We start from the raw sequence: 17,565 nt of genomic DNA on the forward strand, positions 1-17,565 counted from the left end.
CTCCCAGCAAGGCACCGACAGCGAGAGCAAGAGCGAGAGCTGCTGTGGCTGGGGCACCGTCCCCAGCACAGCCAGGGCTCCGTGACCTGAGCCCCTCTGCTTTGTGTTCCAGTGGCAGCCACCAAGCCCATCATCAGAGCTGGAGAGCCGGGGCTGACGCTGCCGGCCGGAGCCAGCACCAGCCTGACGTGCGAGGCCAGCGGGTCCCCTCCCATCAGCTACCGCTGGTTCCGGAGCGCCCCGGCGGGCACAGCCGCGCTCCTGAGCAGAGGGGCTGAGCTGGCGTGGCCCAGCCTGCGGCCCTCGGACAGCGGCACGTACTTCTGCGAGGCGGAGAACAGGGTCGGGGCCGGCGCCGTGCAGCGCAGCGATGCTGTGCAGCTCACGGTGACAGGTGAGTGCCCGCAGCCGCAGCTGCCACGACAGCATCGTCTGCAGTGCGAGGGAACAGCATCCTCCTTCCCTGCCCGCAAAGGAGGAAATGCCGAACGCCTTCAGCGCTCTGACACACACCCTCCCGCTGGCTCCAGCCTGTGTCCTTCTGTACCGACCGTGTTCTATTTCCACTTCTTTGAGGAACTGCTCTTTTCTACCTCCGACATTTCTTTATTCCTCTGTGGGTTTTTTTGAAGTTCTCCCTGCCTCTGTAATGCTGCTCGCTGCAGTTCAGCAAGTTTAGACAAGGAGTCGGAGCTTTATTTTGAGAACAAGGAACAAGTCAGTGGTAATTCGATGGCAGAACAAACCAAACTGGCCTTTGCTCCCCACCACCAGCTCCGTGCCTCAGGGAGACACATTGCACTTCGCACACGCCAGGCCCTGACACCTCCAGGCTCTGCAGGACGGTGTGTGACACCTTGGACTCAATGGCCTCGGAGACCTTTTTCAATCCGAACCTTTCTGTCATGGGTGCCTGGTGGAAAACTTGCAGCTCTCCTCGGCTCTCCCTCCATCAGCAGAGCTGTGAAGCCCCTGATGGCAGAGCCAAGCGCAGGCACCTCACAGTGGCCCGAGAAAGAGGCAGAGCCTGCTGAGCTCCCAGGGCAGGAAGCTTTGGCTGGAGGCCTGTGGTGCTTTTCCCAGCAGTCACACTCTGGAGGGAACAGCACAGCAACAGGCTCAGTGCTGCAGGTGCTGGCTAACACTGCTGGCACAGCATCCCCCTCCTGTCAGCTGGGAGGTGACTGCTTCCTCCTGCTCCTCTCTCCCACCTGTGGGCAATTCTGTATCACAGCAGCATCCCCAATGTGCTCAAACCCCTGTGTAAGCCTCTCCCTCCCCCTCCCCTTGCAGATGTGCCCACAACAACAGCGGCCTCGCAGAGGAATGTGGGAACCACGGGGAGACACCACTCAACCACAGGTCAGGGTGAGAGCGGCGACACAGAGCACACAGCAACACGTGAGTGCCCAGGCCAGGGTTATTAATCTCTGTGGCAGGAGAAGACTGAGGCAGGGAGTTTGCTCTTCCATAGCCAGGTCGGACATCTATGCTGAATATGAATTTTGTCTTGATTGTTACCCAGAGAGGCTACATTAGAGGTTTGCACCCTCTCTGCTTGAGAATGTGCCTGATGTTGGGAGAGGACAAGAAGATGTTGTCTGTGTCCCTCTGGGACCAGAAATGTTGAGGCTGCAGAGTTTCAGAGGGAGCTCACCTAGGGCAAGAGACCTAGCACAGGCCTCCACACCTCATGGAGTTTATGGTACAGCTGATGGCAAAGCCCCCAGGCCAGCTAGGGAGTCACCACAGGAGAGAGGGAGTGAACGTGTCCTCTGAAAATCCAGGCAAGTGCCAGCAGGACAAAGGCAAAGCATTCCCAGGCCATGCTGCAGCCAGGCATGATGCATCGTTATCAACCAGGGCTGCCAAGGAACCTGTGGGGCAATGGTCAGGGAGGGGGACATGACTGCCAAATGCTGCCCCAGGCTTGCTGGCAAGACACACACAGGGTAATAGGCTGGCAGAGCAGACCCCATTTTCTTTTCCTGATGCCCAGAGCAGCTCCCAGTGGGACTGTAATGTATCCACTATTCTCCACTGACAGATCCAGTCCCAACCACACGAGTCTCCAGGATAGATGCTGCTCCAGTGGGGCCTTTCACAGGCACATGTGAGTGGAGTCTCATGCTGGGAAACACTAGATTTGTACTGGCAAGGGCAGGGCAGCAAACATCATGCCAGACCAGCTGCACATCTGGCTGCTGTGTTTGTGGCAGATATGGCTGCACTGGCATGGCAAATACCAGGCATTATCCAGGCAGGAGCTCGCACCCACATGTCTGTTGGCGGTGGTGTTTGCAGCCTGAAGTTTGATGTTTGTTCCCACGCAGGGATGCCCCATCCCTGGAAGTGTTCAAGGCCTGGGTGTACGGGGCTTGGAGCAACCTGGTTGGTGGAAGGTGTCCCTGCCCATGGCAGGGCGTGGAACGCGATGGGCTTTAGAAGATCCCTTCCAAACTAAACCATCCCGTCATCTCTGACAGCCGGGTAGTGACTGAGCCCCCAAGTGGCCTCGGCCCCTTCTCGGTTAGGATTTAAATGCCGTCTGAAGCAGCGGGGGACTGCTGTCCCCGTGTCCCCCGGCCGCAGTGACAGCCCCTGCTGTCCCCCCGCAGGTTCCCCGCGGGTCGCTCCGTCCCCGCTGCTCTACGGGCCGGTGGCCGCGCTGGGCGGAGCCGCGCTGGCCGCGCTGCTGGCGGCGGGGCTGTGCTGGTGGCGGCGGAGGAAGGAAGGTGAGCAGCGGCAAAGCCGGCCGGGACCGGCGGTGGGAGCAGCCCCGGGAGGAGGGAACGGGGCGGGCGTGCGGGCGGTGGAGGGCCCGGTCCGAGATGACGGGCGGGCCGGACGCTCCCATCCCCATCGCTCCCATCCAGGGAGAGGCCTGTGGGAGGGTTATTCCCTAAACGTGGGAACACCTGGAAGTTGGGTTTTATTCTGTTACACATAAAACAAGTCGATGCATATCTTAGATTCTTTTTTTGTTTGTTTGTTTTCTTTTCAGAACCTCTCTATGAAGTTGCTTTGTGAGTGCAATTTTCTACTTGAGACATTAAGACTGAGGGCATTGTACTGGTATCTGCTCCTAAAAAGCCTCTTTGCTCTGTGAAAAACAAAGATTTATTTGCCTTGCAGGAGGAGGATTTGAACACCTTAGCAGTTTATTTAGAAACATGAGGATTTAACCTGGTCACAGGAGATAGCTAGACTGTTCTTTAATATGGTAGAAAAACAGAAGGATACTCTGGGTGCTTTGCTCTGCCTGTCACATGCCATGGGAAACCTGTTCTCTGTGGGAAATTCTCAGCATTATTTAGCAAAGCTAAGGACAGAAATTCTCAGGACAGCTCTTCCTTTAAACTCTTCCCCTTACACTTGCCTTTCTCTGTAAGAAACTTGTCTTAGTGCTTGGCCAAGTATTACTTTGCAGAGTTCCTATGAGTGTATGATTATACAAACATATTTTCTGCCCTGTCCTCATCTCAATCTTCAACACCTTCATACTGCTTTCCTACTCAGAGACACACCGTAGCCATCCATAGCAATTTTTCCCAAGCATTCCTGATATTTACTTTCCAAAGGCTAGACTGGTAACATTAGACTATAACATGATAATGCCAAGAGAGTTTATAGTACCAGTATTAACCAGTGCTTCTTTATTGTGTAATTCTTGTAACATAATTTTCTAGTGTCTTTCAGAGCCCCCCAGGCCCTCATTAGAATAATATTAATTTTGCTGTTCCACAGATTGTGGTGGAACTTGTCTCTGACTAAGATGTAAGTGAAGTGCCATCTCCTTTAATCCTCCCTCTCACTCCTGTCTCTCTTGTCCCAGCCGCAGCACTGCAGATGTCGCCCTGCTGCACACTGAGGTGGAAGTCCCTGTTAAGAGCCTACAGGAGGAAACGTCCTCTAACACTGCAAAAACCACCATGAAAGACTGGAAAAGTCCTGAGTACGAGAACCTTGTGACTGCAATGGAATCACAATATGAAATAGAAGGAATTTAGTAGAGTACCAGCTTTTCCACATAAGCAGCCATGCAGGGCTGCAGGTACTGAATACTGAACTTAACAGATGGAAACTCTTCCTCCCGTTGTCCCTCTGTTCTGCTGTCACTGTTTGCTTTAACCCAGAGGAGCTGCATAACCTTTTGGTCTTTGGCCAACCAGGCCCTGCAGAAGCCCCCAGCCAGCTGTTTTGTCCACCCACTTCGAAAGAGCACATTGTTTCTGAGCAGCCTGAAGGATTGAGGGCAAGAAGAGAGGATCTGAAGGAGTGAGAACATGAAATTCTTTAGCCTGTAAATCCAGGAGTAGCTGGTGCAATGCTGCCAGTCGGTAACACTAGCAAGGGGTCTCTCTAATGTGTGTTCCTTTTAAGAAGTCCCAGGCTGCAAGGAGCCAGGATTGAGCTGGAAATGGAGATCCTCTGGCTTTTGCAACTATGCAGATACTGGTTGTACATCCTGCCTGTCCTTGAGTCTTTCTCTTTTTGTTACAGCATGGTAAAGAGACCACAGAGGGGAAGTTGAAGTCCTAGGAATGTAATTTTTGCTATCAGACTGGAGCTCAGTGCTCAGAGAGAGGAGGGATGAGTCTCTGAACTGTCACCCGCTGGTTTTCTCCTGGAAAACCTGAACTGATATTGAAGGAAATGCTGGCATTTAATTTTTACAGTATGGGGGCCAGAGGCATGATAAAATAGAGAGAAATTTGAGGCATTTAGATAATGATTGAGTAAGAGATCTCGCTGAATACAACACCAATTTACTCTGTGGGATGTAAGTCAGTCTGTGTGATTACTAATGCTGACTGTCATGCAACGTGGATGCAGTTCCTGCCTTCAGCTGCAGTGCATTCCCTGCTGTCACTCAGCAGCCTGATTTTCTTGGTCACTGTTAATTGTTTGCATCTTGCCTGTGCTGCAATGCTGCTGTCAGCTCTGCACTCTCTATCTGTGCCTCCAGCCAACGTCCCTTTGTACTCCAGGCTTGGCAGGGAGGAGGAATGCCTCCTGGCTTTAGCAAACCAAACTTGTAAGACTTACTGGCTTTTTTTAAATCAGTGGGTGCAGCAAGGAAAGCATGGGGAAGCATCTGAGCTCAGGTCACACACCCTCCTGCTTGGCCCTGTCTTCACCCACAAGGCTTGTCTCTGCTGCCATGGATTGTCCCTTCTCGAGTCAGCAGCCTAACAGCAGGGTCACATTGTTGTTTGTGGACTGAGTGCTGTGTAGAGCCACGCTTTTACCTTTACAGCTCTGAATTGCAATGATTCTTCTTCTGCAGGACATGAGGTGGGCAAAATCAGAGAAAAAAACCTCCTGCCTATGTTGTGAGGGCTTCATTAACACAGTGACAGCCATGCAGGGAGGGCTGTGCTGGGTGTCAGGCTGTGCTCCAGGTGGGCAGACGGGATCCAGTCTGTCCCTGTGGGACCCATGGCAGCCAGCCCTGAAGACCCCATGCTGCAGAAGCTGCTGGCATCAGCAGTTCCAGGGGTGGTGCAGAACAAAGGAGTTGAGGGGAATGGGGAGTGGCATATGGTGCAAGGTCAGTACTGGGTGGGAAGGGAACTGAAAATTTCTCAGCTTCCCCATCCTTACTTCAGCAGATCTAGGCCCAAACTCATGACACCACACTCACCTTTCCCCCCCCCCCCCTCCCCCGCCCCATATATCGTCCTCATTAATTTTCAATTAACTTGGTATTTTGTGCAAGTTTTCCTGCTGCTAAAAGCTCTGAGCTCCAGGTTCACTCCCTGACTATATAACAACATGGTTTTTCTATCTTGTGATTCCTCCCAGCACTGATCTGCTCTGATGAGGTCTGGACACCTTCCTCAGAAGACATGAAGCCTGGGACAAACTACAGAGGAAGAAGGCAACAGGAGTTAGGAAAGGGGGAGCAGATGGCTCAGAGTGACCGGCCCCTGTGTACTCCCTGTACTCTAGTTAGGGCAGCAAAAGGACTTTGGTCACAAGTAGAATAGTGGAAACATTAGAAGCCTGTCTCCAGTGCCAAGGTATTTTTAGCTGGGCAACAAATGCATGATTTTTTCTTTATTTTACTTTTGGTGTGTTCTCTATGTTTCTAGTAAAACCTGTTGGCAACAGAACATTTTTCCTCTGAAGGCCACAGAGGGTTCTGCTGTGTTGCATCACCATCAAACCAGAAAACTTCTCCTTTCCTTGCACTGGTCACTCACCCAATGTTCATCTGCTGAGCTCTGCTCCAGAGCGGAAGGAAAGGCTCCTGAAAGGACACTGCCTCCCAAAACCACAGTATTTCAGGTCCCCAGTGCAGCGCCACGAGACTCACAGTTCCCCTCGCAGTGCCTGTCCCATGGCAGGGACCTGTTGGTGTTTACACCTGCTGGGTTTGTACCATACTTCAGAGCAGAGAGGAGGGAGAAGGAGTCCCAGAGAAATTTGTCCCCTTTAATTTGGTGTTTGCTCTAATAAGAGAGGAAGGGGTTTACTTTCTTCCCCTTCACCCCAGTCATCTGGAAGGATCTGGGAGCTGAAGGGGAGAGATATCTAAAAAGCAGAGGGCAAAGTGCTGAAAGCAAAAATTAGAAATGCATGAGAAAACAAGAATGAAGGGCATAAACAAACACTTGGCCAGTTGTGGTGCAAAGGAGGTGGGGTCTGTTGAAACCCCAAGGTCTGAGTGACAGCAGGGCTTGGGGCTGACATGGCTGTGTACTTCATGTAGGATCCACTGGGGAGAAAGCAAATCCTGAAATCATAGACCTTGCTCTTTTGAAGCTGACCTCAGTGATAAAGATCAGGGTGGTGTATGTGAGTCATGAGGAGGTGCTTGAGAGAGACCATGGGAGTGTGAGTCATAAGGAGCAGGGCCACTGCTTGACCACTTGTGGACCAAGTTTGTCCAGAAGTACACAAGCTATTCAAAAAGCAGAACACAATTTGTTTAGGCAATGATATACATTCATAGGTCCCAGCTTTGTACAAACTCCAGCTTCTTCAAAATATTTAATAAGAAATAGCTGCAACAAAAAGCCCAAAAGCTTAGTAATCAAGTTTATTAATACTCACAAATATTGCAAAATTTGCTAGTGGTACTGTCCTAAAACTAGTCAGTAGGGTCTTGGGATTTTTTCATTTTTCATGTTAAAATTTTCATGTTTAAAATTTTTATTTTTCATGTTAGTTTTCCATGTCAAATGCTTTCAGAGAGTTTGATTTGTCAAATTGGGCTGGATGCTGCCCCTGTCATTCTCCTACCCTGACATATCTGAAATTCTACAAGTCAGTTACTGAAAACACTTATCAGTCATTGTCTTCAAGTTGGATGATTTAGAGGGAATTACTTTAATTAAATAGCAGAACAGGCAACCTTGCTGCAAGTGCTGACTAGGACTTTCCAAAAGAAAAGCCATCCATCCAAACCATCCAGAGACCAGAAGTCTTCTCCAAACAGCAAGGCTGCCAGGAGGGGACTCCATGGCCTAATTTAAAACAGAGTGAGCAAACATGCATTTTACACAGGCTAATGGACCAGAGGGAATTTAATGAGCAGCCTCATTAGTTTGTACTCCATGTAAAAAAGATTGATACATGTGCAAAGAAAAAAAAGATTCTTTATTATGGATAATTCTGCCTTTACCCATGATGTTGAGACTATAGTTGCCGGGATCCTGGCTAACTGAACTTAATTTACAGCTGGCTAGTTAATGCTGTGTAAAACAACAGCATTGTATTTGCATGCAAAGAACAAGGACCCAGGGCACAATTCCCTGTCCTCAGAGTGCAGAGAAGTTGCATCAGCACCACTTCTGCTCTGATTTACTGATGGGAGGGATACCCCGACAGACACTTCCAAAACCGGGGTGGAAGGGAAACCTGGCAGCACAGATCAGGCAGGTGTTCTGGAACAATGGGATGGGCTGCTGAGTACCTCGGTGGGTTTCTGGAGAGCTGCCGATCCTGGAGAGGAAGACTCCTGCCGGAGCAGGAGGAAAGGGCTGGACCCTCGGCGTGGCGCTGCTCAGCAGTGCCTCACTTGGGGTATTTGACAAACTGACACTCTGCACACTGAGTGTCGGACTCAGCTTGTCAAATACACGCAGTGCCACACTGCAGCTCCCGGGGTCACGGTGTCCTCGCTGGATGCCAGCCTGGGCACACAGAGGGAAAAGGAGCACAGTAGCTGTTGTTAACTTCAGAGGCTTTTTCCAGTTAGCAAAAAGTATCGTTAATCCTCCCATATCTCCCCCTTCCCTGCACACTTTTTTGGGTGAGAGAGAACCACACCAGCAGATGCTGACTTCTGCTGAGGAAAATGTCCACTATATTAATTCAAAAGTCAGAAAAAAGGAAGTACAACTCTGCCCCTGGGCATGCACATATGGGTTCAGCACTGACTCTGTTGGAGGCTCCTCCATTTGGCAGAATACTGTAAAGATTATGATGCTGAAAGAAAACCAAACTCCACATAGGGAAACAATGACCTTCAGAAGTGAAGTGAAACTTTCTCTTCCGTTGACAAACTAATCCCCTCCTGCTTCATTTCTAGCAAACACAAAAAGCCTTTCCTGCAATAAGTGGAGCTTTCCACCTCCAAATTGTGATATGATCCAGCCTTTAAAGGTGAACATCATATTCACACACACACACACACACACACACACACACACACACACACACTTCTTGCACAAATACAAAAGATACTGTTATTCCCTTGTTCTTTTAACAGGAGTGTGTGGGAAATGCAGAAATGCGCCTAAAGAAAATGAAATAACAAAACATTCACAAGAGAAGTTATTGCACAGAATTACTCTTATGTTCTTCTCAGATGTTGACTGCTTAGAAATTCAGTCTAAAAACAGATTTGAAATTCTGATACTGTACAACTCTCCCAGAAAAATCCATACTGGCTCCTAAGTCACACACCCATTCTGCACAACACTTTTTATGTTGTTAATACTCTGTGGACATGTCTAGATATAGCTGAGTTTTAAGCATGGTATTTAGCTTCCTTACCAGTCCAAGGATTTTAATTTCACATGACCAGCATCACCAGTTCATAAGAAATTAGTCATGCTACTTTTAGTATCAAAATAAAAACTGAAATGTTTTTAATTATATTTTAAGGTAGAGCATTAAAGACACTAAAGTAGAATTAGATTAAGTATATTAACAGTTTCATAAACTATTTCTACCTCTAACTTCTCTGACTCTGTTTTACACAGATGATCATAGGACTCCATCTAATATCACATAAAGAAACATACCTGGAAAAGAAAAGGTTTATTTTCAGGTGAAAACATGGCACATACATGTTCTCTGAACCCAGAAGAGAGTGGAGTAAGACTAAGAGCAAGATAATAAGACTTAAGAGCAAGTTTCTAGACTGAGTCACTACCCAGGCTTTGCAATTCTGACATTCCTCTGTCTCCACCTTTGCTTGGGTGCAATGTAGATAGTGACCAGCTCTGTGTTCTGGCTCCTCATTCCAAATGCAGTTCAGCCATGGCAGATAAAACTATGTGGCAATGGATAAAAGCAGCATGTGTATTTCATGAAGATAAGAAAACAGTGTTAATAAGCTGATTTAAGATCAGCCTACTGGAGTACACGTGAACCTGTGATCCCTCAAAGGACTCTAAGCCATACCAAAATGTAGGGAAGCCACTTCAGCTTCACTGCTGATGTCTAACAGGGGCAGATCTGGCCTTGGAGGGGGAAGAAGAAAACAAGGCAGCACTGTCTCTGTAATTGAAGCTTAGAATAATCCCCCATTGTGGCTTTCTGAGGGGAAAAACAGCCACTTAAAAGGTTGCTGTGAGGGACAGATAAGGGTGGGGACACAATGGAGATAATTCTATCAGCAGATGAGAATGGAACTTGCAACTCTACCCATAGAGATCATATCTGCTGTGAATGCATTTGTCATTGTCAGAGCTTCTGGTTTCAAGCTAAACTGGGTATTTCCAAGTAAAAGCTTAGTGTTATAAAACTGAGCAATCTACTGCATACTCTGAAGGCAAAACAGAAAGAATTTTTCTCCTGCATTCTTGAGTCAGTCCCTTACCAAATTCACAAAAAGTCCCCTCCAGGCTGCACATCATCACTCAGGTATTTTTACAGGGCTGTCAGACTCTTCAGCAACTTGTAACAAAAATAAATGAAAAGTAAGATTATTGGATAATCTTAACCTAATGACACCATGCATGGCAGTTTGGCTGTGTGGTTTTCTCATGATGAGTAGCAAGAGCCCTAGGATGCAGGCTGCAGCCATTTCAAGGCATGCATTTATTATGCAGGATTTCAACTGGAATCAAGGTCATCTCTGTTCTCTACTTGGTGAAACATAAATCACAGCCTGAATTGAAAGCAAGAGTCCCCACAGATCTGTGGTAACAGGGTCTGCTGAGCCCCTGTCCAGCTGAAACCTTGGGTGGAGCTTCTCCTAGAAGCTGGAAGCCTTTGTCATAACAGAGACAAACAAGGCTTTGCTCGTGGCAGGCTTCCACTGGATGCTGTCCTACTCCATATATGACCTTCCTATGCCCTTAGCCCTGCAGTGGACACTGCAATCAGCTTTGCCAGACAAACACTGCCTCACTTCAAAGCCCCCAGGAAGGGCCTGATGATGCCCCCATTACCTTCAGGTCACCAGCCTGACATGCTCCCACAGTCCCTGCACTCCCCTGAGCCCCACAGCCCCCATCCCTGCACACTGCACGCTGTCCCCATGGCTGCTCGTGCTGCAGACATCCAAAGAGGGCAACAGGGTAAGTGCAGTAAGCTTTCATCTGCTCTACTGAAACCATCGGGACAGTCAGAAATGGAGCTGAAGAGCACACTTGCACATGGCTGGGACAGGGTCTCTCCCTGGTTACGCCCTCCTCCATCCCACACCCTCCCCTGTTCATTGTGAGCTGTCTCATCTATGAACTAATTCAGATCAAAATCTCCTACTGCCAGCAGCTCACAGGCAGCATGTGTGTGTGTCCGTGAGCCAAGGGAGCACGCACACATGTACCCTGGTGTTGAGTAGGGCTACATATCACTGCTAATCATAATTCATCAAGGAGCCGTGGTCCAGGGGGCAGTGCTCCCTGGCTGGGACCCGTGGCATTCCATCCCTGAGCCCTTCCCAAGGACACCCAGCCAAATCCCTGAAAGGAGGCACCAAAAAGCCCCTTTGACTTAGGCACTGAATGGAGGCAGCCCAAACCCAAGCAGGATTACGACCCCTTGAATCTTGAGGTGTAACACAGGATGGGAGGACAGCTTCCTTCACTGCCAGGAACATGGACACCCCGCACCATTCGGTGTCCCAACACCCACGGGCCTTTGGGACTTCCTGAGGGAGAAACAGGAGATGAACCCCAAAGGACACATCCTCCCCTGTCCCCAGCCACCCCTTCCATGGGCAGGACGGGGATGGGCACCTACCATGGTCGGTCCATCCTGACCCACGGCAGGCGGGGCTGCAGCGGGGGTCATGCAGGAGCGTGGTGGGAGCACAGCCCGGGCACACAGCTCGGTTTTGAAGGGGCTGCTCCTCCTTCAAGAGGAAGCTGCGAATGGGGAAGATAAGGCTGAGGTTAGATAACAGGAAATGTCTGGATGTGAGTGACAACACATCCAGGTTGTGAAAGCAGCTCTCCCCATCCTGCTGCGGGGCACGAGGCTCACGAGCGGGGTGAGGGCAAGCAGCTCGGCCTTTGCCCCATGCAGCCACGATGCCTCTGCGGGCCGGGCACTGGGGCCTGCAGCCGGCCCGGCCACCGGCAGCACAGGGAAAGACACCGGGGAAGCTGTGAGGCCACACCAGCTGTCCCAGGTGTGGCCACCTCAGGCCATCCATCTCACAGTGCTGAGGAGCCATGCAGAGGGCTGTGAAGGCACAAACACACAGAAGGGCTCTGGTTCGGGAGACAGTCCCGTGCCCAGGCTCATGCACCTGCACAGATGGGTGGATCTCTGACCTGAGAGGAGTCAGAGTGAGGTGCAGGGAAGCAGAGTTCTCTCCTCAGGGGTGAGCTGATGCTTCAGCCATTGCAGGAGGTTTTGTTCCAAAAGCCACCCCGCAAGGCTCACCTCGCATTTGAATTCACGGCCGGGCCTCGGTTCTTCTGTTCCCTCACACTCACAAGAGCACACAGGTTTTGCTTTCCCAGTTGCAGCACCCGACCAAGGAGCTGGCTCTGCTTCTGTGCCCCTGCCAGTCCCTCCACACACCCTCTGGTGTCCACTGAGGTCCCCGTCCCTGTCTTTGGAGCATCCACAGAAAATTAAACACCAGTGTTTAGTTTAGTCCCACAGTTTTGCCTCTCCTGTACCACCCTCAGCATGAGGCAGTCTCAGGTGTTTAGAATCAGTGCTGTTTTCATCCAGCCTGGCCAGAATCCCAGCTGGCCAGCACAACTGTGGGGACAGAGACCAGCAAGCTGCATTTGCCCAGGCCAGCAACACAGGCTGGCCATGCAAGAGCAAAACGAATTCAAGCAAACCCAGGAATTTTAGAGACATTCCTCATCTTTCCAGGCCAGTATGATACACAGTATATTTTGTAAGGCCAGGATTCATTAAAAATATATTGCTCTGGGTCCCCACCATCCCAAGCATGTTTGCCATCAGCTAGCCCTGAGGTGTGATGGACACTTGAGAGACATCCCTCTTGGAGGATTGGTTTTCCCACTCCCAGCATTCAGCTGCAGCTCTTCCTTTCCAGTTTTGCCTCCCCACTGCTGTCTGGCTCTTCAACCAAATCCCACAGACACCCAGCAGTGCTGGTGGCTGAGGCCTGCCCTAGTCCAGCAGCTTTCAGTTACGTTATCAGCATGCCAGGACTGCAACCACAGACTTTGTTTCTGCAGCTCTGACCAAACCCCTGATCTGGAAAGCACTTACTTATGCCTCCAAGTAACTGAGTCCCCTGAGAGCACCCACAAGGTACTCCTGAAGCTGTGCGCAGAGTAAGACCAGCCATCCTGCTAACAGTCAAATCCATTCACCATGCGCGAGCAAGAGTTAGATTATGAGGAATACAGTTACTGTCCAGTTCCTCTTTCATTTGCCCGTGTTTAAAAATACATGGTAAAAGAGGAATGGACAGGTCTGGGTGGTTTTGTTCTGTTTTTACTTTGGTTTTAACTGGGGGAAAGAAGTAGATCTGTTCATGTAGTCTGTGTACTTTTTTATGCAAGCCAGCATGAGCTTCAGTCCATGAAGGCTTTCTAGTCAACATGCCACCAGAAACATGAAACTCATCAGCTGGGGCAGTGGGAGATCAAGCATCCTTCTCCAGCCAGGACACACTGCTTTGCCTGCAGTTGACCCCAGCCCAGTCCTGTGGGCCCACAATAATGTCCAAGGTGAAAGGCTCTCAAAAAAGCTGATTTCCTCTCTGCTTTTCAGATGTCACCATGCTGCCCCTACTCTGTGCAACAGTCTTGAAACCACACTCAGCATTTCCCAATGGAGTGTTTTCAGTGCACTTGCAGCACACACAGCTCTGTAGCTTGCTCTGGGAAGAGGAAGAAAGGAGGTAGAGAAGCTACAGACATCTGGGCATCACAGACTGCCATCAAATAATGTTTCAGAGGCTTCTGCATACTGCTCCCCAAATTTCCTTGGAAAATCACTTGAAAAAAAAGTGCATCCATTTGATTAGTGTGCAGCAAATTCTCTCACACTGCAGTCTCAAAATCTTGTACTTTTTACCTGCCATGAAGTAGGACATGAAGAATTAGCAGGTTTGCACTGGACATGGTAAAACTGGGATTCATTTAATACTGATGCTTCTCTGTGCAGATCAATCCACATAGGCATGAAACAAAAAAGGACATGGAACTCTGCAGCAAGTCCAGAGAAGATCCACAATGTTGATAAGAGGACTGGAGCACCTCTCTGACAAAGACAGGGAAAAGAGTTGAGGCTGTTCAGCCTGGAGAAGGGTGTGTGGAGACCTTATAGCAACTTCAGTATTTGAAGGACTTACAGATACTGGAAGCTGGAGAGGGTATCTTCATCAGGATCTGTAGTGACAGGACAAGGAGTAGTGGGTGCAAATTGAAAAAGAGGAAATTTAGGCTGGTTATTAGGAAAAAAATATTTACTGTAAAGGTGTTGAGATACTGGAACAAATTGCCCAGGGAAGCTGTGAAAGGCCCAACCCTGTCAGAGTTCAAGGCCAAGTAGGATAAGGCCTTGAGCGAGCTGGTCTAATGGAAGGTGTTCCTGCTCATGGCAGGGGGGAGTTGGGACTACATGATCTTTAAGGTTCCTTTCAACCCTTAACTTTCTGTATTTCTGTGATCCAAACTGACTTAGCCAAGGCCAGGTGATTGCAGAATCTGGCCCTTGGTCAGCATGCCTTCACAGCACGCCAGGAGATTTTACATTGGGATGGCTCCTCACACAAATATCTTCAAAGCAAATACACTCCTTTTGATGAAGGAATTAAAGCTGTGTTATCAAGTCAGGCTCAACTCCTGCCATTGATGACTGTCTTCCAATTCAGTTTGCTCAAACAATTCAGTTCTGCCATCCAGCAGCATCCAGAATTAAGTCCATCAGTTTTGAAGCCACCATATGAAGGGATGGAAAGACAAATTATTCATACATCAAAAATACCAAACCATTCTTCTGAAGTTTCTCCTCCCAGGCGAAGAATACTATTATTTACTCCTGCATTGGCTAACTGTTCAAATTGTTTTCTTTCATCCTTAGTTCTTGGAGAGCTTTCAGACTAAATCTCAGAGAACCAGTTGCCTCCAGACTTTCTCCTGAGCTATCTCTGAGAACAGCAGGCACTGCCTTACCCTGCAGCAAGGTGCTAATGACTCAGGCTCTAACAAAGCCAGCAATGACCCTTCCACCAGTCAGCTATAACACCCTTTTCAGTTTGTCCAAGTGTAGGTGAGCTTTGATATTTGTCAGCATGAAATGCTGTTTGGGAGAAGCTGTGAGGCCCAGTGAGAGCCCAGCATGAATGCACATGGGGAACAGAGTGAAAAGAAGGATATTTATGTGAGTGACCACAGCAACCATGTGAGCAAGGAAAAGAGGAAAGAGGAGAGCGGGAGCAGCTCTGAGCTGCTACTGCAGCACTTCCCTTGTCTCTGGAAGAACTTATGGTGCTGGATTCTCCAAGGAGCAAGATGGGGTGAGTGTTTTCACAGTTCCTTCCCTCCAGAACATGGCTAATTATGACAGCTTAGCTCCAGGCACTAAAACAACCTGCAACGGTGCAGGAAAATATCACAACTATTCCTTGAAGGCCAAGCTGTGCATGATGGAGCAAGTCACTTGGGAGGTCTTTAATCCATGCATCTGGGAAGGGATATCTTCAGCCAGCAAGGCTAGAGACATTTCATTCTCACCACCAGAGTGCCTCTAGGAACATGACTTCTCAACTGCCATGTTTTGTCAGCAAAACTCACTTAGCTGAACCCTGCCTCACGGGCCAGACTGAGCTATGAGTTGTGTGAATATCTTGTTCCCATTTCCATTCTTCACTTTGTTCAGAAAAAGAAAAACAAGCCAACACACCACATGGACCTTGAAGTTTTGCCGTCAGTGCCAACCTGCCCTCTTTCTGGCAGGTGAACAGCAACAAGAGTCAGAGGCTGGGCGCAAGCAAACAGAGGATATTTCTGTTCATGGCTGATTATGTGTTTGGCACATTTATTTTAGACCTCTGGTTAAGAGCGGTGGGAGGGGGAATGAGAAAGAGGGTCAGAGAGAGACAGAAAGGAAAAAAAGACAAGGCAGACACCAACCAGGAGGTTCAAAGCTGTTTTTCAGATGGACAGTAAAAGATAAGAAAACCCCACTAACTGTCACAGCTACTGAATGACCCAGAAGACATCCTGTACCTCATACACTGTTAAGAATAGCATTCAGGGGACAGCAGTAGTGTTGATACTTAATCCTAAAGAAGCAGCAAAATAGCACCAGCGAGAGGTCAAGCAAGTTCAGGTAGCTTCGATTTATTCTTATTTAATTTTAATGAGTAGACTTGGAGTTTTGTATGAGTGGAGGAAAATGAGATTTCCTTTTTTTCCCCAGGTTTGACATACTCATTACTTGAGACCAGTTCTCTGTTCATAGGTGCTAAGTAAGCTTGTCTAGAGATTCTGCTTCAAAATAAAGTCGTACTGCAGCCACCTAGCTCCTTAATTCCAGTGCATCATGGAAAAATAAAGCTATATTTTCCCATATTTGCTCCCTCAAGGGACTATCTTTTTTTCTGGCAGTAATCTTATTACACAGATAGACAAAAAGTAAAGTCTTGCACTAGGTGTGAAAGCCTGACAGACTATCTCTTAAAGAAATCATAAGCTATGGAGCTGCTTTATTCATTGCTGGTATCAATACAGTTACTTCTGAGAACTGAATGCAACTCTGGAATTCTAAAAAGACAACCATGGATTCATGCATAATTTTTTTCCATAAAAAAAATTAACAGGCATTTAAGTTGTCAAAGACAGGGCTGTGACAATTCTTTTTCACAGACAATGAAGACAGAGAGCAATAGTGCTTCTGACACTCATCAGTGTCTTTTACTGAACATTCAGTAACTAATTTTTTGTTCTCTGCATATTATTTTCAGAAACCACACATTAAGCAAGTTTCTCTGCTGCCACTTTCTGGAGATCTTATCAATGAATACCCTGCGTACAAAGCACTGGTAATGGCTACAAGGCATAGCAGGCAAAGGCCTGTGGTGAACCTGCACCCTGCTCTGTGACTACAGTCTTTGCACCATGCCAGGCTCTCTCCCACATGGGAATACAGCAGGAAAAGCAGCTTTGCAGTGGTGCTCTCAGACTGCCCTCCCATTGTTCAAGGGGCCAGTGCTGGCAAAAGCAATTAGCAGTCAGGAAAGAAGACCACATCAGGCTTTCCATGTTTGAAGATATCACTTCTAAAGGCTCCTAAGTCACAGATAACTGGAAAGCAGGACTGCAGCTAGAGAGATACCAGTTTCCCAGTTCTTTCATTCTTCCTTCAGCGCCTGCTGCTGGTGAACCCCTAGTGACAGGCTGCAGCCAGCCTCTACTCTGATCCTGGACAGATGTTCTACTCTTCAGTTAAACCTCAGAAATTACTATAGGAACAGCATGGGACCAACATAGCAGGCTGATGTGTTTATCAGTCCTGCACTCCACAGGGCAACTGCTGCAGTGTCACAGAGATGTCCCTTGAGCATTGACCACTCTCAGACTTTTCACTCTGGGCTTCCAGGAGGAGGCAGATGTACAGTTTTTAGAACACAGAGGCCATTTCGACACCACTGCCTCTGCTTGCAGAGTCACTGTCAAAGGGAAGTAGGTGACCGCGGAGCTCTGGCTCGCAGCTCGCCTGCTGTGTTGCTCAACAGTGACAGTTAGGTTTACATCAGCCACCCTTCTCTGTGGCAATGAAGTGCTTCCCCAAGACCATCAGAACAGAACAAAAGGGGATTTCTGTCCAACACACCTGTCTCTCAGTACAAGTATCATGCTGCTACGCCACTTTGTAATCATCACACCAAACCTCCCCATTTGGGACACAGAAGATGTTTACAGACATTGTGAA

The sequence above is a fragment of the Cinclus cinclus genome, chromosome 15, assembly GCF_963662255.1.
Source record: "Cinclus cinclus chromosome 15, bCinCin1.1, whole genome shotgun sequence".
In the NCBI taxonomy this organism is placed as follows: Eukaryota; Metazoa; Chordata; class Aves; order Passeriformes; family Cinclidae; genus Cinclus; species Cinclus cinclus.